This window comes from Sinohyriopsis cumingii, chromosome 5, assembly GCF_028554795.1.
Source record: "Sinohyriopsis cumingii isolate HCF-2022 chromosome 5, ASM2855479v2, whole genome shotgun sequence".
NCBI lineage: Eukaryota > Metazoa > Mollusca > Bivalvia > Unionida > Unionidae > Sinohyriopsis > Sinohyriopsis cumingii.
The window spans coordinates 32,551,651-32,575,553 of NC_142965.1; the positions used below are offsets into that span (position 1 = coordinate 32,551,651).

Genomic DNA, 23,903 nt, shown 5'->3' on the forward strand with positions numbered 1-23,903 from the left:
ACTGAGTTACAATAGTCCAGTCTTGAAAGTACTAATGAACACACAAGTGTTTTAGTGGCATCAAGTGAAAGATATTTGCGAATGGAGCTGATGCCTCTCAGCTCAAGATATGCAGCCTTGCATATGTTCATGACATGTTGGTGCAATGTGAGAGTACTGTCCAGAGTAACACCTACGTTTCGTACTGACTGCGTGAATTTAATGTTGGTGTTGCTGATACTTATTGTTTGATGTAAAGGATGTGAATGAGAAAGTCTTTGTGTTGTGATCAGAATGGCCTCAGTTTTATCATCATTCATCTTCAGCTTGTTACGTGTCATCCATGGTTTCACATCAGAAATGCACCTCTCTACACCTTGGATGGTAGCATCAACTTCAGTTGGGTGGCTAGATTTGTATATTTGATTGTCATCAGCGTACAACTGGTGAGACACTGGATGATGATCTATGACACTTGCGAGCGGCTGAGTGTATAGAATGAAGATAACAGGTCCAAGAACACACCCATGCGGAACACCACAACATATATTAACTGGGCTGGAGTGTATTCTATTTGCAGACACAATGTGTGTCCTATTGACCAAATAGGACTTGAACCACAGTAAGGCTGTATCATGAATGCCGAATACATGCTGGAGATTGTGAAGTAATATATCATGGTCTATTGTGTCAAATGCTGCAGACAAATCAAGGAGGGTAAGGACTGTAATCTTTCCGCTATCCAAAGCAGAGAGAATGTCATTAACTACTTTTAGAAGAGTGGTTTCAGTATTGTGGCAAGGGCGATATGCAGATTGTACATTGCTAAAAAGACTGTTTGAATTCAGGTGAGATACAAATTGGGATAGAACAACTTTTTCTAAGATTTTTATATGAATGGGAGATTAGAAACTGGACTTTAGTTCTTCAAATCGTTATGGTCTAGTGTTGGTTTCTTCAGCAGAGGCTTAACAGTGGCAGTTTTAAAAAATGATGGGAATTCACCGGATGAGAGAGAGGTATTATTGACATCAGTTAGTGAAGGCAATACTGGATCTAAGCACTCAAGCAGCAGTGATGTTGGAATTGGATCAAGTCCACATGACTTTGGTGCACTCTTCATCTCGATTGTACGTACTAAATCCATAGAGACAGGTTAAAATGTTGCTAATGGTTGCCGCTGAAATTCTCTGTCCCAACTGTATGGTGACGACTAGTCAATTGAAATTGTGTTGTCAAGCTTATCTCTAATGGTTTGTACTTTGTCACGGAAGAAATTTGCAAATAGGTCCGGAAGGTCGACTGGAGAGAAGGTAGTTGGAAGTGGTGTCAATTTGTTCCTTGACATTAGCTTATTAGTAATCTCGAAGAGCTCTTTTCAGCTGTAACTGTCCATGATCTTAGTAGTGTAGTGGGCTGATTTCGCTGCATGGACTATATTTGTGGCGTTCTTCTTAGCGGCTTCTTAGATTTGCTTATGAACAGCGAGTCTGGTGGAAAGCCAAAGCCTCTCCGCTTTACGGCGGTCCCTTTTAGCAGTGCGAAGTTGATCCCTAACACTGCTATACTATGGAGAACACTTTTGAATTGATACTCTGCGCTTGGTTGCTGGGGCATGTTTGTCAAGCAATGAACGCAGGCAGTTATCGATTTCTTCTGCTGTAGGAGGTAAGCAAGTTGTTAAGTTTGTTTGGATGTCATGCATTAGTTTGGTTCTATTTATCATACGGAGGTTTCTCTTAGTAGCAAATAAAGGTGGTGGGTTAGGGCCTGATACGTCAAGATGGCATACAATGCAGAGGTGATTTGATGCAAGTTCGTGGGATATCAAGGAGGACCGTAGAATATTAACATTAGGTCTATGAAGAATCCAGTCTAAAATGTGACCATGTTTATGGGTGGGTTGGTTAACTGACTGTTTGAGGTTGAAAACAGTAATGGAATCTAGGAGTTTTTATGTGTTTGGGTTTTCGGGAATATCAAAGTGAAAGTTAAAATCTCCAAGAATAATCAGGTTGCCACCTATCGAATTTCCATACTCCAGGAGTTCAGTAACTGCTCCAAAAAGAGAGATTCAGTCAGCTTGTTTTTTCTACGAGGAGGAGGGCGGTAGAGGCAGAAAAAATGGACTGACCTTTGTTCCAGTGTGAGTGTGGCTTGGACTAGTTCAAACGATGTGTGGTAGAAATTGAAAGTTGTGGTGTGGTTAAGACGTTTGATCATGGAGTTCTTTGTGATGACAGCAATTCCACCTCCGCGAGAGTGGCGGGGGAACGACTTGATGAAGTAACCGGTGGGTGTTAAATCAGCGCACTTGGGCTCATCGCATGATGTTTTTAGCTATGTTTCTGTCAGGAAAAAGACGTCGATATTCTGATCGTCGATAAAATTAACTATTTCTGTGCGCTTTTCCAGTGGTCCTACTGATTGAGCGTTGAATAATGCAATACGTTATAATTGCAATACGTTAATAAAGTTGTTGGTGATTTTAAAGCATTCATCTGATTCTTCAAAGCAAAGTACAGCAGTACAGAAATGGAAGAGTCTTTCACCTATCGAATACGATTGACCGAAGCAATGACCAGTGCCCTTATTCCTCAAAACAGAATTGAGATAGACAATATTTAGACCCTTGGTGTGTTACAGGCGTGGAACTGCTTAACTCGACTGGACGATAAATACAAAATAAAACAATGTGTGTGTGTGATTAGGATTTATAACGTAGTTTTAACAATTTTTCAGTCATATCGCTACGATGTCTGCAGTGTGGCAGTTTATAGTGATGTCTATCACTAGGGCATCATGCCGCAGACATGTACGATCATGTCCCAACCAGTCACATTATCCTGAGACCAGGCCGACCAGTCCTAACACAAACCTCTTAATGCTGCATGCCAAGCGAGGCATCTGTTAGTACCATTTTTGTAAGTCTTTGGTATGACTCGGCCGGGGATCGAACCCACGACCTCTCGCTTCCGAGACGGACGTTCTAACCACTAGGCCACCGGAGTGGTCAAAATAAGACAATAAATCGCGTATGGTTTAATGCCATTTACTTTGCGCTAAAGTTGAAATAACAAAATGGATTAAAAAAATTATCACAGATAAACAAGTTTAGATTTACCAAAAGTATTTTTAACCAAAATAGTATTTATTATGCGAAATGCGAACTGTTAATGATTTAATGGATTTATTTTGCTATGATCCTATTAGTGTGTAATAATATTTATTGTGCGAAATGCGAACTGTCAATGATTTAATGGATTCATTTTGCTATGGTCCTATCAGTGTGTAAAGAGAACACATAATGATAAAATGAAAACCACATGTAGTGTATTCAATAAAACAAACACTTCTTTTTATTGACAAAGTCCTCATGTTAGGAAAGATTAGTGGCGGGTCAACGTGCTTCGCTTATCAGTGTTTGGCAAAAGGGATCAGCCGTTTCAAAGAAGTGTAATTACTTATTTACTCCGTGCAGTGCCGTACTAAGGGTAAATGGCGCCCCGGGGTGACGACGATGTCCCGCCAACAGTTTTCCTGCAAAATTAATTTTTATCAGCTCTGTTGGCACCCCAAGCCCTCTGGTTCATGGTTGCCCTGTTAGTACGCTACTAGTTCCGTGTATAGTATTTTGGTATATTTTTCTTAATGAATTTGAATATCTGACTGAATGAATCGTCAGGACACTTAAACTTGGAAGTTTTGGGAGGTGTATGCCATTGGTAAAATTTTGGCTCGATAGCTTAAGACGAGAGGTACATTTTTTTTTAAGAGGGAGTATTTATTATAATAAATATGATCTAAATACGTAAGGTTTTAATTACATATACCTACGGAAAATTAAAGACAGCAACGGCAGTTAAGTCTCGCTTTGTATACTGCTACACTAAGTTAATACTTAGAAAATTGACTTTATACAGACTCTTTGGATCCGACATGTTTTGCTATAAATAAATCTTACCCAGGGCCGTCTTAACAACACTGGAGGCTCTGGGCAAAGCAATGCACTGGGGCCCCCTACCTGCCCTACCCACCCACAGGAATTCCGCTAGATGTCACTATCTTTTAAAATTGGGAAACGTACCTCCCACTGCAGTTTTAAAGCAAATTAAATTGCCAAAACATCTTTCAATATTCATTAACAATATGGGCAGCATGATGCCCCTAGAAGCGTGAGACACTGGGCAGCTGCCCAGTGTGCCCATGCCTTAAGACGGCACTGATCTTACCAGTATACAAATGAATACTGCGGCATGTATATTGCCATACCAGAAATAGGCATCTACAAGACTGCCGTATCTAACGTGCTTGGTTTCAAATTATTGTGACAACAAAAGATATTAAAAAGGCGTTGACTCCTAAACGAGAATGATAATATTTTTAAAAATCACCAGTCTATTGACCGTTTTCGTAGAGCCATACTAGATTGTGAAAGGTTGATGTCAACAATTGTGAGGCGTCCTTTATCCTGCAAATTAGAGCGTAGGTATGCTATACTTGCATGTCCCTTTGTCCGATGAGACTATCATTGTTCATATTTAAGATTACGTTTAATTGTTTCATGGTTAAACACTGTAAATCATCTAGGATATGACCGATATACTTCTCATGTTCTGGCATTTTGACTGCTTGTAAATCTCCCAGCAATGAGTGCCTGGTCATAGAATTGCGAGATTTTGCGAGAAACTCGAGAGCGTTATTTTCACGTATTGTGAAATTGGTCTATTAATTTACAGACACAACTCGTTGCTCTTATAACATCGCCAATTCTGCTTTACGGGTGTGAAACCTGAAGTTTTTGAAAATACTAATATTAAGAATTTGCTCAATGAATTTGTAAGAAACATTACAAAATTCACGAAGAACACTCCTATAATCCTACTATATAGTTAGCTGGGATGAAAGGTATTGATTCATTTATTAGGTGTAGAATGATCGGGTAATGGATTTAAATAATAAATTTATAAACTCATATCTCTGTAAAACTTTATATAAAGTCATGTGTTGCGATGCCAATGAATGTTACAATTATAAATCGTTCTCTCGCATTAAAAGATTTTGACATCTGCTGGCCGATATTATTTGTATTACCAAGATTCAATCAGTAATAATAGAACCACCAAATCCGATAATAATACAAATATCAGCAAATCTGTACGTATGAGAAACTTAGTTTAAATGTACAAAAACGATGCTAATGCTTAACTGCCCAGTACAGTAATCAGCCAGTTGTATATCAATGTACTTAGAAGCAGACGGTACAAAAAATGAAACTGCTAAATATGGCAAACGTTTGGTAATCCTTTTCAGTAGTCCAACCAGTTTGAAAGACATTTTGTGAAAGTATCTAGGGAAATAGGAATTCTATAAAGGTTAGATGATTTGTGTTAGATCAGTGGATCCAGAAAGTGTACAAAACAGTAGTGTTTCCATATTTTATTTATTGTTGTATTGTATTGGGAAGAACAACGGAATTCCACTTAAGTTCGGAGGCTATACAGCTTACAGAAAAGAACAGCCATGGTGATTTTAAATGGCAAGGATATTTTAACACCTACATTATCTCTTTTTAACTCTTAGCTGGATGCGAGTAAAATTATACCTTTTTTAGAAAAGCTTATCATTACTTCTAAGGTCTCATTTAGTACTAGAATATGTAGTGTTCTTAAGTTGTATAAACGTGAGTACACGGAAAACATTTTGATGAAGCTTCGGGAACTACTCTCCATTAGAAAGAATTAAAATATTTTGAATATATCTTAATTTGTTAAAAGTATTATGTTATGTAAATTTGATTTAATTTATATTTGGTTTAATTTAATTGTTTGTTAGCTTTAATTATTTTATTCCATTACATGATATTGTAATATAACTTTATTTACTGGAAGAGAGTTCAGTTCTGACTCATTTTTCGAAGTAAACAAATAAAAATAGAAACATTGTATCTAATGCTGACCTAGTTCTTGACCTTGATTCAGAATCAGTGATAGTTTGTAGTAAACCATTTTTTTAATTCTTTCACAGAGTAAGATTCATAAAGTAGATTCAAGGCCATAATTAGAGTACGTGACAAATAACATTTTTCAATTAGGTTTTTCTAGAGGATTGATCCACATCCGAGCATCTGTTTTGCGTTGTAGCTAGATTTATTATTGATGCTTTGAGAAAGAATAGTCATTAGTGAGAAGTTAAAGTGTTTTATGTTATGACCAGTGTTGGGCTAATTATTTTATTTTATTTAATTTAATTTAGTTGGATTACAAGTCTGTTTTCCCTGGAAGTACTACTGATCATAATTAATTCCTGTACAAGGACAGTTATCGAAATTTACACAGAATTCAAAGACTGAAATATTATTTTTTGTGATTCCATAAAGAACTTTTGACACATCAGTACCACACTGACCACAGCATACGTCATCGCCTTCCGATTTGGATTTCATCGGGACTCATACTCAGATTCATTTAGAACTTTTTAATAATAGGACTTCAATTTTTAATTCTTGGATTATTTTTGGATTTGATTCGTAAAACGGTAAGTTCTTTCATTCCGTTTTACCTTGTTTTTCTAAGAAAATAAATTATCTGTTAAATTTTACAAAGCTTGTTGTTTTCACCTTTTTCTGTTTACTTTTGTAAGAGCATAAACACGTAACAATTATGATTGTATTTACATGACTTAATGTAGATATTTTGGGTTTCTTTTATTTAGGTAACAAAAAATATTCGATGAATCGCAAAACAGTAGCTTGTCATTTCTGGTTATAACGATAAATTGCATGTCTCTCTGTCTGCATGTATATACGTACGTACGTGTGTCTGTCTGTATGTCTGTCTATCTGCATGTATGTATGTATGTATGTATGTATGTATGTATGTATGTATTACCTATTCTGTGACAACATAAATGGTCATGCAAATTTTCTATCAGTATGTGTTTAGAATATGTGTATACCTTTGTTATTAAAACGATTTGTTTCATGTTTCCATACTGTGCACATACAAGCATGTATGACAAGAATGAGAGCTTCTTACTTTACGTCAATTGGATACAGTAGTCTTGATATTCAGTCGCCTGGCTGAAAATCTATTAGATATTGCGTTTTGATAATGATTCAGGGTCACTTAGTACAATATTCATTTTTAAAATCAAGACACGTGGGATGTTTTGGGATGTTTTTTTCAAACCAACGTAACCAGTAAATGTTGTTATATTTCTAAATGGGATAAAAGCAGTCACAAGCAAGATAGCAGATTATCCTTCTCTAGATAGCCATATATATCCAAAATATTTTTTTCAAACGCTTAGACGTTTTTATAAAGAGCAATAAGTGCCATGGAAAAGCTGTTTGTTATGGCGGCATAAGTTGTCTGAACAAAAAATCATCGAGATACTTGGCAGGTGCAAATAACAAAATGAACAAATTGGAGTTGTATAGCATTGTCATTGTAATCTCAGTGATTACTTTCTTACCCGGACAAGACAAGATCTTAGTGTACTCACGCTATACAATTTACAACATATGAGGTATGTAAGAAAAATGAACATGAATACTGCGTGTGATATCATAACATAATGCTAAACAAAATTCGGAAAACACAATCTAGAAACCTACCAATGTTTTTACAAATTGTGTGTTATCTATATTCATTAATTCAATATATTTACAAACGTTAGTATTGGAGATGTAGTAATGAGGTATCATTTGTGGTCTTTCGTCATGAAAATAAGAACACGACACAAGATGACATTCATCATCTATTCGTTCAAATCAGTGTACAATATATTTCTGTACAGGCTGCATTAACCCATCTACCAGTTTCATCACGAAACCTATGATTTGCAGTTCAAAGTTTAAGGACATTTTTCAGATATATTTTTGGGCAATGCGAGAATGGTCTTCTTTAAATCTGAACTAGTTTTAAATAATCTGTAATTAAGATCTTTAGTTGACATATTGATGCCCTAGCTTGTCTGTACTTTTTTTTTGTCGCACTTTCTTACCATTGAAACATTTAAATGACACAAAACTTTGGTTTCACTAATGCGCAGCTAAACCCAGGATCATCTAATACATGTTTAACTTCTAATATTTGCTTATTGTTATAGGAGTTGTCATAAGAGAAAATAAATACGATAAGACCGTGTTTCTTACTGTCTACCAGCTGTTGGCATATTTGCTTTACTGGCTGCACTTTTTATACTTTCGTTAATTTACCTTTTTAAGTGGTAATGATTTCTGACTTTGACACCCTCATTGCCAAACCACGGTTTAGAGTTAGTTTTTTTTTTCTTTCTTGCGAAAATTTGTAGATCTTTCACGCTCAAATCCTTTATGGAAAACAATAGGTTCAGCAGAACTAATACAAATATTACTTGTATCGTATATGATTCCTTTAAATCGTCTTGTTATACTATTTTTGAAATAAAAAAATAATTAGCAATTCAAAGTCGATATTGTTCACATTTTGAAGATTTATGGACAAATTGTGACTGGGCCCCGAGTGGTCTAAAGCGCTCACCGTTATATTGGCCGCCATGTATAGCCTATTTTGTGCTGAAAAATGGCGTTAAACCCTAGAACAACAAATTGTGACGCCTACAGTGTGGAAATAGGCTAATATCCAAGCCAAGATTCTCACCTGTTCTGAGCTTTGTATTCACAGGCAACGATGCGGAAAGAATATGGGTGCGGTAATTATAGATTTAGCCTTCTCGTCTTTAAAAACCGGGTCAAATAATAGCACTTTCCAAACCCTGAAAGAATGATACACTAATAATGCAGCACATTTTTTTACTCTCTCTCTCTCTCTCTCTCTCTCTCTCTCTCTCTCTCTCCGTATTTAATATTTCGTGGATTAATATTTCTTATGTACTGTTCTGGACGTTTCGGCCCATAATAACTAAAGAAATAGCCAGATTTTCTTACATTTAAGAATCAAAATAAAAATGCAATTTTATCAAAATTTATTTGTTCAATCTAAATATCCAATATGGAAATTTTAGCCATTACATTATTGAAAGTCATTAAGACAATATTTTGATAGATCTTGATATGACCAATACCTTGCTATCAATGGCGTTGTCACTGACAGTTAATTGGTACGGCTAAACGAAGAGATAAATATGTGGATTCCAGTTATCAAATACATGCCAGACTCATTCGTAGAAATGTTTAATTCTTTATTTCCGAAATTGGCTATGTCCTTACAAGAGTTCCATTGAGTGACTGAGGCCATGCATTCGACGTTGCAAACAAGGTCCCTGTTTCATATAATTTACCTGTCTTTCTTTCCTACATTCGAAATTTTACATTATCTTGCTTGTTATAACTTGGCAATTTTGCTATTATAGATCGAAGGTGTATTGGCAGTAAGGATGAAAAACCTCTTGAATTTCAGATCTGTACACATGGGAGTTTTTTCATTCCAAACACGGGAGTTGAGAAATCCCTCAGATTTCAGGAAATCCAAAATATTCCTCATAGATAAAGCAAGAAAATATTTTTGGGTAACAATGGAGTATAATTCAATTGAAGCTTGCTCAATATTTAACGAAAATTTCATAGTTACCAACAAAATGAGAAATATATTCAAAAATCTAGGCTGGAAGAATAACATTTGAGATGTTTTGTTGAAAATAGGACCAGGTTTTCTAGTACCTACATCATGTCCATTACATGTAACATGATCAGCACCTTGGTTAACTGCATATTCTACTGAAACAAATCGGGAAAGACTATCATTTTAAACAGAAATATAAACAAGGCAACCAATATTAATTTATAAATAACAAATATATATATATATATATATATATATATATATATATATATATATATATATATATATATATATATATATATATGCATGCCACTGGTATACTTGTAAATTTACAAGAGTTTTTTAAAAACCTTTTATTGAAAAATATCCATTGCATTTCAAGGACTACGTTCAAGCATATATTTTTCGCACTTGTGGCTAGCATTGTGAGAATTTGCTGTGTATGCTTTGAGTGACATAGGATGTTGAGGTGTTTCTTACACGTTTGCGTTCCTTTATATATTTCCTTATTTTGCATTCAATCATCGTCTTTACACACACACACACACACACACACACATATATATATATATATGAATATATATATATATATATATATATATATATATATATATATATATATATATATATATATATATATATATATATATATATATATATATATATATATATATATATATATATATATATATATATATATAATTATTCAAGTTTTAATGGTTAGGGGGCAGAATGAATGAATGAATGAATGAATGAATGAATGAATGTTGATTGATTAGTTAACTGACTGTTGTAGTTTGTCCTTGTTTAATTAGATAGTTGACTGGTTTATTGACCTGAAGTTTGTTGTCCTTACTAGCTTATAAATCCAGTCTGCCACATCTTAGTCTGTTTAAACATATTCACAGTACCCTAAGTCGCTAAGTACCAAACAACCTAGAGACCCATTTCCAGAGGAAAACGCATCTATTTTGCGACTAAAGTTAAAATGCCTACCTTGCAGTGCTTTGAAACTCAAAATCCTCGTTCAAGGTGTGCCTTGCTGGTCTTCGCGTACAATCATGTATGACTTCGTGTGGAATCCACCATTTTGCACGATACCACTTATCGACTGTAAGAGTTGACCTGATATAGTGTCAATGTGCGTAGGGTGATATTATTCCATTATGTCTGATAATTATCTACCATAAAACAAGTCGCACTTTGAGTAAGCAGCAATGATCTCCCTTACAATTTGTGACGTCAGTGGAAGAATAGGCTGAATCTATGAATAATCAAGAGCGGATATATATATATATATATATATATATATATATATATATATATATATATATATATATATATATATATATATATATATATATATATATATATAAAGAATACAAGTCATATGGCCAATAACAATCCTTTCAAGTGCACTGGATCCAGCAAGGGATCACGTGTGTCAGGGATTGATTCAGATAACTGACAACGAACAGTGCGAAACTAGCATCTAATTAGCATAAGCGCTTTCGACTCTTTAATGGGTCTTTTTTAAAGGCGAATACAAAACATAGACAAGACAAACAAATAAAACAGAAAAACGGTTATGTTTGAAAACTTTACATGGCTATTTCTACAGGAATTAAACATTTTAACTTTATTATGTTTCAACTAGTTTATTTCAACTGTACAGCTTCTTTGTCATCCAATTAGATCTATGGAAGTTGATTCTTTTGAGTAGCTTTTCAGTTTCTCATTCATACTGAAGACTATATATATATATATATATATATATATATATATATATATATATATATATATATATATATATATATATATATATATATATGCAGCGCTAACATTATAAGAGATTCTGTCATACATCGATTATTTAATATTTTCAAAATTAGTAATGAATCTGTATACGTGTATTCTTTGGTTATTTTCTATCTCCGTGCAGAGTAAAATCGATACAGAAGGCTCTGTAAATTTGGCTTTAATACGGTTTTCTACAGTTACGATTAAGGTGGATGATGGTATAACGTCCTAGTTTGAATTGTTTTATTTCGTTTGTTTGTTGTTGTTTTTGTGCAGGAAAGAATATTGTATCTGCATTTTCTGCTTTCAGAAACGAATATCTTCTTAAAGTGAGGTAAAAATAAAAGCATACAAATCTTTGAATCCATTAAGCAACCTAGGAGAATCTGTAATGCTCAGAAAAATTGTAAATTATATATAGAATTGACAAATCCCGTTAATGACTTGCGCGCAAATTGATTCGAGAGGGAATGAAGAAAGACAGGCCAGCTTTATTTTAAAGCGGACATGAGAAGAAAAAGCGTGCATTAAATAAAAATAAGACTCGAGTGAGTATTAGTGATTAGCTGGGAAGCAGGGATGCCTTGAAGGTCGAACTTGTGCTGAATCCGACATAGCGTGATGTTAGCTTTTTCGGTTTACAACGGTGACGTAATCAAATATTGTGTTCCAGCTTTCGAATGAAATCTGTTTATCCACGGATGTCGCCTATCAACATCGGATTAATTCATACACATCTGAAAAATGAGAGGTCTTCTCAGTTCGAGAAATTACATTGTTCATATTGTGATGAAAGGTCGATATTCTCTGGTTGTAATGGGACAGAACGATTTTTAGGACCAGTATCTCTCAGGATTCAATATTATTCAAATGATTTGGCACATAAAACTTCATCGCACGTAGCGGCGGCACTGGGGCTTTAAATGTATATAAATGGACAGCCAGTCACTTTGTATTGTAGAGTGTAATCGATTTAATTGTTTTCTCCATTGAATTGTTAGATTGCAATTATATATTTGGAATGGGAGTCGGAGTTGTAACACCACACGATATGTCGAGTTGGACTATCGAACAAAACTGATTTGTGTTCCATCAAACATTCGACAAATTCGGTTTTGCTGCAACCAATTGATCTAGCAATCAAAATGTTAAAGGGACAAATCTTCCCAACTTTGATGACCTGTCCTTTTGTTAGTTACTTTGAGAACGGAGGACGCCGCTTAAACTGGGGAGTGGTTTTCAAAATGACAAAAATACTAGATATTTTACACAGATTAATATATGGGGGAGATGATTAACGAATTTATGCCTGATAGATAGATAAATTATTCAGGATGGCTGGTTAAGGGTTTGAATGAATGAATGAATGAATGAATGAATGAAAGTTGCTAATTAGTTAATTGTTTGTATGTTGTAGTTTCGTCGTTGTTTCACTAGTTGATTGATTTATTGACTGAAAATGTTTGTCCTCCTTACCGGCTTATAAATAAAGCCTGACACATCTCGGCTTAAACATATTCAAAATGTCCATGTCAAACAACCCAGTATTTACAATTGTGTGGAAATCCAATACCGACGTAAAACACAATTAGGTTGAAACTTTGGTCAAAAAGCCTTCGTTCAAGGTGACTTGCTGACCTTAACAACTCAATGTCCATATTTAAAAAAAATAAAAAAGCTATTTTATGCTTCTTCCTTGTGCGTATATGTGTATATGAGGGAGTGAGGAGGCCCGTCAGGCAGGTCTTTGGTATATTAGCAACCCTTTATTTCCAAGCGTCGAATACAAGACTATTCTGTCATCGTGGGTAAGGATACGGACTCTGTTCCTCTTATATATAATCGATTCTATCGTTGTTTAATATGTAGACGATTCTGTCATCGTTGGTTAGGATACAGACTCTGGTCCTTATATCTGTAGTCGAATATGTCATCGTGAGTAAGGATACAGACTCTGGTCCTTATATCTGTAGTCGAATATGTTTTCGTGAGTAAGGATACAGACTGGTCCTTATATCTGTAGTCGAATATGTCATCGTGAGTAAGGATACAGACTCTGGTCCTTATATCTGTAGTCGAATATGTCATCGTGAGTAAGGATACAGACTCTGGTCCTTATATATGTAGTCGAATATGTCATCGTGAGTAAAGATACAGACTCTGGTCCTTATATCTGTAGTCGAATATGTTATCGTGAGTAAGGATACAGACTCTGGTCCTTATATCTGTAGTCGAATATGTTATCGTGAGTAAGGATACAGACTCTGGTCCTTATATATGTAGTCGAATATGTCATCGTGAGTAAGGATACAGACTCTGGTCCTTATATCTGTAGTCGAATATGTTTTCGTGAGTAAGGATACAGACTCTGGTCCTTATATATGTAGTCGAATATGTCATCGTGAGTAAGGATACAGACTCTGGTCCTTATATCTGTAGTCGAATATGTTTTCGTGAGTAAGGATACAGACTCTGGTCCTTATATCTGTAGTCGAATATGTCATCGTGAGTAAGGATACAGACTCTGGTCCTTATATCTGTAGTCGAATATGTTATCGTGAGTAAGGATACAGACTCTGGTCCTTATATCTGTAGTGGAATATGTCATCGTGAGTAAGGATACAGACTCTGGTCCTTATATATGTAGTCGAATATGTTATCGTGAGTAAGGATACAGACTCTGGTCCTTATATATGTAGTCGAATATGTTATCGTGAGTAAGGATACAGACTCTGGTCCTTATATATGTAGTCGAATATGTTATCGTGAGTAAGGATACAGACTCTGGTCCTTATATATGTAGTCGAATATGTCATCGTGTGTAAGGATACAGACTCTGGTCCTTATATATGTAGTCGAATATGTTATCGTGAGTAAGGATACAGACTCTGGTCCTTATATATGTAGTCGAATATGTCATCGTGAGTAAGGATACAGACTCTGGTCCTTATATATGTAGTCGAATATGTCATCGTGAGTAAGGATACAGACTAGCAGAATGTGAGTCCATTTTGCAAGTGTTCTGAATTATGGAAGATAATGTAAACTATACCAAAGCCAAATAATGATTTTATGTGTACAAAGTCATGATCCATGTGATTTGAAAGTTGGTGAAAATATAATATATTTAGAAATGAATTAAAACATATCATGGTCTTTATCCAAGGACTATATTTGTTAAAGTTTTGAAATATAATGTTGATCTTGCCAAAAAGATTTGCCCCTATCAAACAGAGAGATATGTAACTTGAATAGTCCAATAGACGCCATTCACAATTTACACTTTTACAAATCATTGTGCAATATGCCATTTCGCACTGTACCGTCATGCCTTCACATCAAGATATGTAAGTAGACGATGTTTATTTATTCATTTAAAGTGTATTTTATTTGTCGCATTAGCAAAGATATCTCAATTTTTTGAACGTACGTAAGTAGATAAGATATGTAAGTAGACTACGTTTATTTATTCATTTAAAGGGGATGAAAATGAAGAACAAAATCGTGCTTTGCCTGAACACAACGAAACAGTCTTTGAAGACGATGATTCCTATCATGCAGATATGGAGTTTGAATTTTTAACTGATGTGGTGGCCTGGTTTTTAACTGTTATGGGCGTGGTTTAAAAAAAGAAATAATGCTTTTCTCTAGTTGGCTGTAGATATACAACACGAATCTTCACTGTTCTGTATTACTGCGCCTTATGAAGGAAATTCAAAATATGATTAAATAAAAGAATGTTATAAACTATGAGTTCGTTTAAATATTTATGCTGTTGAATTTAATTATAAGGATTGGCTGTTCGTTTTTTTAAATTCAACGAAATATGAACCGAAACAACGCTATGCAAACTTTGTATAAACATCGAAGCGGTTGATACAGTTTACAAACCATGTTTTCGGTTAATACTTCCGTGAATTTTAGGGAAAAAACCCAGTCAATCCTTAATTATTCTACAGTGTTGGCATTTCAGTTGCAATCACCTTTCACATACATAAACATTAGCATGCCTTTTCAGCGAGAAATGCAAATGCAGTTTCTTTTTCCAAAATCTATTCCTTTCATCACTGTTTTTGTTTTTTCTACTAAATAGTTATACATCTGATGGAAATTTATTTCTGATAATATTTTTAAAAATCACCAGTCCATTGACCGATTTAGTAGAGCCATAACAGATTGTGAAAGGTTGATGTCAACAACTGTGAGGTGTCCTTTATCCTGCAAATTAGAGCGTAGGTATGCTATACTTGCATGTCTCTTTGACCGATGACACTATCATTGTTCATATTTAAGATTTCTTTCAATTGTTTCATGGTCAAACACTGTAAATCCTCTAGGATATGACCGATATACTTATCATGTTCTGGCATTTTGACTGCTTGTAAATCTCCCAGCAATGAGTGCCTGGTCATAGAATTGCGAGATTTTGCGAGAAAACTCGAGAGCGCTATTTTCACGTATTGTGAAATTGGTCTATTAATTTCCGGACACAACTCGTTGCTCTTATAATATCGCCAATTCTGCTTTACGGGTCGTGAAATCGGAAGTTTTTGAAAATATTAATATTGAGAATTTACGCAATGAATTTGTAAGAAACATTACAAAACTCACGAAGAACACTCCTATAATCCTACTATATAGTTAGCTGGGATGAAAGCTATTGATTCGTTCATTAAGTGTAGAATGATCGGGTAATGGATTTAAATAATAAATATATAAACTCAAATCTCTGTAAAACTTTATATAAAGTCATGTGTTGCGATGCCAATGAATGTTACAATTATAAATCGTTCTCTCGCATTAAAAGATTTTGACATCTGCTGGCCGATATTATTTGTATTACCAAGATTCAATCAGTAATAATAGAACCACCAAATCCGGTAATAATACAAATATCAGCAAATCTGTACGTATGAGAAACTTAGTTTAAATGTACAAAAGCAATGTTAATGCTTAACTGCCCAGCACAACAAGCAGCCAGTTGTGTATCAATGTACTTAGAAGCAGACGGTACAAAAAATGAAACTGCTAAATATGGCAAACGTTTGGGGATCCTTTTCAGTAGTCCAACCAATTTGAAAGACATTTTGTGAAAATATCTAGGAAAATAGGAATTCTATAAAGGTTAGATGATTTGTGTTAGATCAGTGGATCCAGAAAGTGTACAAAACAGTAGTGTTTCCATATTTTATTTATTGTTGTATTGTATTGGGAAGAACAACGGAATTCCAGTTCGGAGGCTATACAGCTTACAGAAAATAACAGCCATTGTGATTTTAAATGGCAAGGATGTTTTAACACCTACATTGTCTTTTTTAACTCTTAGCTGGATGCGAGTTAATAATTATATATTTTTTAGAAAAGCTTATCCTTACTTCTAAGGTCTCATTTAGCACTATGTAGTGTTCTTAAGTTGCATAAACGTGAGTACACGGAAAACATTTTGATGAAGCTTCGGGAACTACTCTCCATTAGAAAGAAATAAAATATTTTGAATATATCTTAATTTGTTAAAAGTATTATGTTATGTAAATTTGATTTAATTTATATTTGATTTAATTTAATTGTTTGTTACCTTTAATTATTTTATTCCATTACATGATATTGTAATATAACTTTATTTACTGGAAGAGAATTCAGTTCTGACCCATTTTTCGAAGTAAACAAATAAAAATAGAAACATTGTATCTAATGCTGATCTAGTTCTTGACCTTGATTCAGAACCAATAATAGTTTGTAGTAAACCATTTTTTTAATTCTTTCACAGAGTAAGATTCATAAAGTGACTTCGAGGCCATAATTAGAGTACGTGACAAACAACATTTTTTAATCAGGTTTTTCCATAGGATTGACCCTCATCTGGGCATCTGTTTTGTGTTGTAGCTAGATTTATTATTGATGCTTTGAGAAAGAATAGTCATTAGTGCCTTAACACTTGAGAAGTAAAAGTGTTTTATGTTGTGACCAGTTTTGGGCTAATTATATTGTTTAATTTAATTTATTTGGATTACAAGTTTGTTTTCTCTGGAGATAGTAGTGCTCATAATTAATTCTTGTACAAGGACAGTTATCGAAATTTGAACAGAATTAAAACACTGGAATATAATTTTTTGTGATTCCACAAAGAACTGTCGACACATCAGTACGACGCTGATTACAGCATACGTCATCGCCTTCCATTTCGGATTTCATCGGGACTCGAACTTAGAGTCATTTAGAACTTTTTAATAATAGGACTTCTATTTTTATTTCTTGGATTATTTTTGGATTTGATTCGTAAAACAGTAAGTTCTTTTTTTCTATTTTTTACCTTGTTTTTCTAAGAATATGAATTATTTGTTAAATTTTACAAAGCTTGTTGTCTTCAGTTTTTTCTTTTTACTTTGTATGAGTATAAACACGTAACAATTATGACTGTATTTGCATGACTTAATGTAGATATTTTGAGTTTGTTTTATTTAGGTAACAAAAAATATTCGATAAATCGCAAAACAGTAGCTTGTCATTTCTGGTTACAACGATAAATTGCATGTCTCTCTGTCTGCATGTATGTATATACGTACGTACGTGTGTCTGTCTGTCTGCATGTATGTATGTATGTATCTATGCATGCATGTATGTATGTATGTATGTATGTATGTATGTATGTATGTATGTATGTATTATCTATTCTGTGACAACATAAATGGTCTTACAAATTTTCTATCAGTGCATGTATGACAAGACGGAGCACTTCGTACTTTACGTCAATTGAATGCAGTAGTCTTGATAGTCAGTCGCCTGACTGAAAATCTATTAGATATTGCGTTTTGATAATGATTCAGAGTCACTTTGTACAATATTCATTTTAATAAATTAAGAAACGTGGGATGATTTGGGATGTTTTCTTCAAACCAACGTAGCCAGTAAATTTTGTTATATTTCTAAATGGGAGAAAAGCAGTCACAAGCAAGATAGCAGATTATCCTTCTCTAGATAGCCATATATATGCCAAAATATTTTTTTCAAATGCTTAGACGTTTTTAGAAAGAGCAATAAGTGCCATGGAAAAGCTGTTTGATAAGGCGGCATAAGTTGTCCGAACAAAAACTTATCGAGAAACTTGGCAGGTGCAAATAATAAAATAAGCAAATTGGAGTTGTATAGCATTGTCATTGTAATCTCAGTGATTACTTTCTTACCCGGACAAGACAAGATCTTAGTGTACTCACGCTATACAATTTACAACATATTAGCTATGTAAGAAAAATGAACATGAATACTGCGTGTAATATCATAACATAATGCTTAACAAAATTTGGAAAACACAATCTAAAATCCTGCAAATGTTTTTACAAATTGTGTGTTATCTATATTCATTAATTCAATATATTTATAAACGTTAGTATTGGAGATGTAGTAATGAGGTATCAGTTGTGGTCTTTCGTCATGAAAATAAGAACACGACACAAGATGACATTCATCATCTATTCGTTCAAATCAGTGTACAATATATTTCTTTCCAGGCTGCATTAACCCATCTACCAGTTTCGTCAGTATACCTATGATTTGCAGTTCAAAGTTTAAGTAAATTTTTCAGATATATTTTTGGGCAATGAGAGATTGGTCTTCTTTAAATCCGAACTAGTTTTAAATAATCTGTAATTGAGATCTTTAGTTGACATATTGATGCCCTAGCACGTCTGTACTGATCTTTTTGTCGCACTTACACTGTCTTTCTTACCATTGAAACATTTAAATGACACAAAACTTTGGTTTCACTAGTACGCAACTAAACCCAGTATCATCTAACACAGGTTTTACTTCTAATATTTGCTTATTGTTGTAAGAGTTGTCATAAGAATGATTGAATAAGAGAAAATAAATACGTAAAGACCGTGTTTCTTTGTAACCACTAAATAATCTGGATCAATAGTTCATTATGCGAGATTTAATTTTAATAATTAAGGGAAATCAACCAAGTTCCCCATGTATAGTGGGGCACATTTCTCGATATTCATTATAAAGTATTAAAACAGAATAAAGATTCAACTATATCAGATCCCCAGATTTCACAAGCATAAATTTAAATTGGTATAATAGTCTGATTTTAGCTGACCATAATTTAGGCAAATGTAATTTATATATACGCTATGTATATAGATACCGTTATTATAGATTCTAGATTATTCAGCTCCTGGACAATTTTACATTCTTGAAGAATATATAAGTCATAGTAATTTATGTTCATCTACAACATCGATATAGGTATTTCGTATCTCAAATGTGTATGCTCGATCTTTAATATACCAGATACAATGGTTTTTTTTTCTTCTCTGTATTGTTTGTAAGTTTCCAGTTTTTGAAACATCTACTAAATATATCAATGGTATGCTGCCTGTCGGAATGATTTTTTTTTTGCGACAAGCGTAGTGTCGTCAGCGTAAAGAATAAACAGCAAATATATTTACAAAATCAACATGTTCAAGGGCACACTACAACTTCGACCCATTAACTAATAAAACGGAATCTGGGTCATTTAGGAAATAGGAGAACACTAATGGAAAAACATTTTTTTCCCATTGTCTTACACCTCTGTCATAGGAGAAGAAAAACAGAGTATTCGTTATTCAAACAGAGACATGATAGGATGTCATATATATATATATATATATATATATATATATATATATATATATATATATATATATATATATATATATATATATATAACGTTCAAACAGTTTCCATTCATGCCTATCAGATACAAATTGTGCCATAACCCAGTTCTCCATACAGTATCAAAGGCATTTTTAAAATCAAATAAAAGTACCCAAGAAAAATGATGTTTGCAATGTCTAAACAATTTAGTCAGTCAATATGGAACAAATATTCTGCCTGTTGTGGAATAGTCATTCCTCAGTATAGCATGGCAATCAGATATTAAATTATTGCCGTCAATGAATTTTATTTAGTCAATCATAAATTTAGTATAACAGCATAAATTCCCAAAACAGCTGACTGACCCTGTCACCTTTATTTGCATAAATTGGTACAATACCGCCGTTTCGTCCAATCATCTGATACGAAGAGATAAAAAATAAGGATTATACTTAACACATTTAGCATTTCAGCTGTTGAGCTTTTTATATATGCAATAAATCTATTATCAATTGAACTATTATGTTTTAAATTGCTAACAATTTTTAAAAAATTTTCAGCTGTAGTTGGGTCATTTAGACATTATCGACAATATCTTCCGCTTCCTCCGTTTCGTGGATTATTCGTTCGTAATATCTGTGTCCACTAAGTTTATTTCTTTAAATACTGAAAATAATTTATTGCAATGGAATATTTTGAACATGTTTTTTTGTATATATATATATATATATATATATATATATATATATATATATATATATATATATATATATATATATATATATCATGAACGGCGTTTAGGGGTGGCAAGTGGGGCGACCGCCCCATGCCCCGCTCTTGAGGCCTAGGTCGTCCTTATGAGTTTGTCAAGCTATATTCTCCGGTAAATTGGAAACGCTAATACAGGACGCACCTAATGCGCGCAAAGTTGCGAAGTCAACTTAGTCCACTTCGTAACGCAATTAACAGGTGGCAGCACAGATGCAGCCATTTTCTCCACGCCACTAGCGGGCAACGGCTGTCCGATAACTTGGATCTCAGTTTTTCAAATTTTCGCAGGGTTGCGCAGGAGCCGTTGGGCTAGGCGGGCGATGTCCCGTCTATATCTAGTCTATGGTCTAGACATAATCAGTGTTTGCAGTAGCATACCAATCGAGATACCGATACTCTGGCCTCACGCGGTCATGGTCGGCCCTAGACCCTGCGTACTCCTAACGCCGCTTCTGATATATATATATATATATATATATATATATATATATATATATATATATATATATATATATATATGTGTGTGTGTGTGTGTGTGTGTGTGTGTGTGTGTGTGTGTAACTTCAGATTAAGGAATTAGTATTTTCTTCTGCAGTGATTGTTTTTATAACGACAGTAATAATATGCAAGAGTTTTCTTACTATCTACCAGCTGTTAGCATATTTGCTTTACTCGCTGCAGTTTTTAAACTTTCGTAAATTTTCTTTTTCAAGTGGTAATGATTTCTGACTTGGACACCCTCATTGCCAAACCACGGTTTATAGTTAGTTTTTTTCTTCTTTTCTTGCGAAAATTTGTAGATCTTTCACGCTCAAATCCTTTACGGAAAACATAGGTTCAGCAGAACTAATAAAAATATTACTTGTATCGTATATTATTCCATTTAAATTGTCTCGTTTCACTATTTTTGATAAAAATTTTTTTTAGCAATTCAAAGTCGATATTGTTCACATTTTGAACATTTATGGACAAATTGCGACTGGGCCCCGAGTGGCCGAGTGGTCTAATGCGCTCACCGTTCCGGATCACTGCCATCTCACCTCTGTCTGCGTGGGTTCGAGTCCAAGGCTCGGTTAGCGTGGGTACGTGGGAAAGCCTGCCAGTAGCTTCTCGTGGGTCGATGGTTCTTCCCTGGGTTTTCCAGGTTTCTTCCTCCACAAGTTATACTGGCCGCCATGTATAGCCTATCTTGTGCTGAAAAATGGCGTTAAACCCTAGAACACCAACAAATTGTAACACCTACATTGTGGAAATAGGCTAATATCTAAGCCAAGATTCTCACCTGCTTTGAGTTTTGTATTCACAGGCAACGAAGCGGAAAGAATACGGGTGCGGTCATTATTGATTTAGCCTTCTCGTCTTAAAAAGCCGGGTTAAATAATAGCACTTTCCAAACCCTGAAAGAATACTACACTAACAATGCAGCACATTTTTTTACGCTTCTCTCTCTCTCTCTCTCTCTCTCTCTCTCTCCGTGTTTAATATTTCGTGGGTTAATATTTCTTAAGTACTGTTCTGGGAGTTTCGGCCCATAATAACTGAAGCTCTCATAAGATCAAAAAGTATGAACACATACACATACAATTAAGCGATTATATTAACACAATAATACGTTAATATTTTGAAAAAAAAGCCACCCCACCCCTGTCCTCTAAAAATTGGAGGAAGTATATATCCAAACATAGAAATAGCCAGATTTTCTTACCTTTGAAGAATCAAAATGAAAATGCAATTTTATCAAAATTTATTTGTTCAGTCTAAATATCCAATATGGAAATTTTAGCCATTACATTATTGAAAGTCATTAAGACAATATGTTGATAGATCTTGATATGACCAATATCATCGCTATCAACAAAATGATGAGAAATATATTCAAAATCTAGGCTGGAAGAATAACATTTGAGATGTTTTGTTGAAAATAGGACCAGGTTTTCTAGTACCTATATCATGTCCATTACATGTAACATGATCAACACCTTGATAATATTGCATATACTACTGGAACAAATCGGGAAAGACTGTCATTTTAAACAGAAATATAAACAAGCAAGGCAAACAATATTAAATTATAAATAACAAATATATATGTATATATATATATATATATATATATATATATATATATATATATATATATATATATATATATATATATATATATATATATTCGGCCAATGTGGGTATGTGAGAAAGCTTGCCAGTAGCTTCTCGTGGGTCGATGGCTCCTTCTGGGATTTTCTCGGGTTCTTCCTCCTCCACCATTAATACTGGCCGTCATGTATAGCCTACCGTGTGCTGAAAAATGGCGTTAAATCCTGCAACAACATACTTGTAAATTTACAAGAGTTTTTAAAACTTTTTATTGACAAATATCCATTGCATATCAAGGACAACGTCCAAGCATACATTTTTCGCCCTTGTGGCCAGTATTGTGAGAATTTGATATGTATTCTTTGAGTGACACTGGATGTTGAGGGATTTCTTACACGTTTGCGTTCCATTGTATATGTCCTTATTTTGCGTTCAATCATCGTCTTTAGATAAAGAGATATAATTATTCAGGTTTGCTGGTTAGGGGGCAGAATGAATGAATGAATGAATGAATGAATGTTGATTGATTAGTTAACTGACTGTTGTAGTTTGTCCTTGCTTAATTAGTTGGTTGTTTTATTGACGTGAAGTGTGTCGTCCTTACTAGCTTATCAATCCAGTCTGCCACATCTTAGTCTGTTTAAACATATTCACAATACCCAAGTCACTAAGTACCAAACAACCTAGAGGCCCATTTCCAGAGGAAAACACAGCTATTTTACTACTAAAGCCAAAATGCCTACCTTGCAGTGCTTTGAAAGTAAAAATCCTCGTTCAAGGTGTGGCTTGCTGGTCTTAGTGCACAATCACGTATGACTTCGTTTGGAATCCACCATTTCGCACGACACCACCTATCGACTGTAGAGTTGAGCTGATATAGTGTCAATGTGCGTGGGGTGATACGATTCCATTAGGTCTGGTCATTATCGACTATAAAACAAGTTTCATTCTGAGGTAGCAGACCTTACAATTTGTGACGTTAGTGGAAGAATGGGCTGAACGTCGATGAATAGTTTAGAGCGGAAATATATATATATATATATATATATATAT

The 23,903-nt window shown here is 34.3% G+C and overlaps 1 protein-coding gene across 2 annotated transcripts in view; it reads right to left on the reverse strand.

Annotated features, from left to right (window-relative positions):
• The window catches only part of LOC149798897 (receptor for retinol uptake stra6-like), a 96,355-nt gene extending 72,683 nt beyond the window's left edge, over positions 1–23,672 (reverse strand). Inside the window, exon 1 of one of the 2 annotated variants that reach the window (XM_089956994.1) lies at positions 23,594–23,672. The gene's annotated coding sequence lies outside the window, so the exon portion shown is untranslated. Of the gene's footprint in view, positions 1–10,541; positions 10,736–23,593 lie in introns of those variants that run through there. The other variant, XM_089956993.1, reaches the window with a different exon arrangement.
• Between the last annotated feature and the right edge of the window lie 231 nt (positions 23,673–23,903).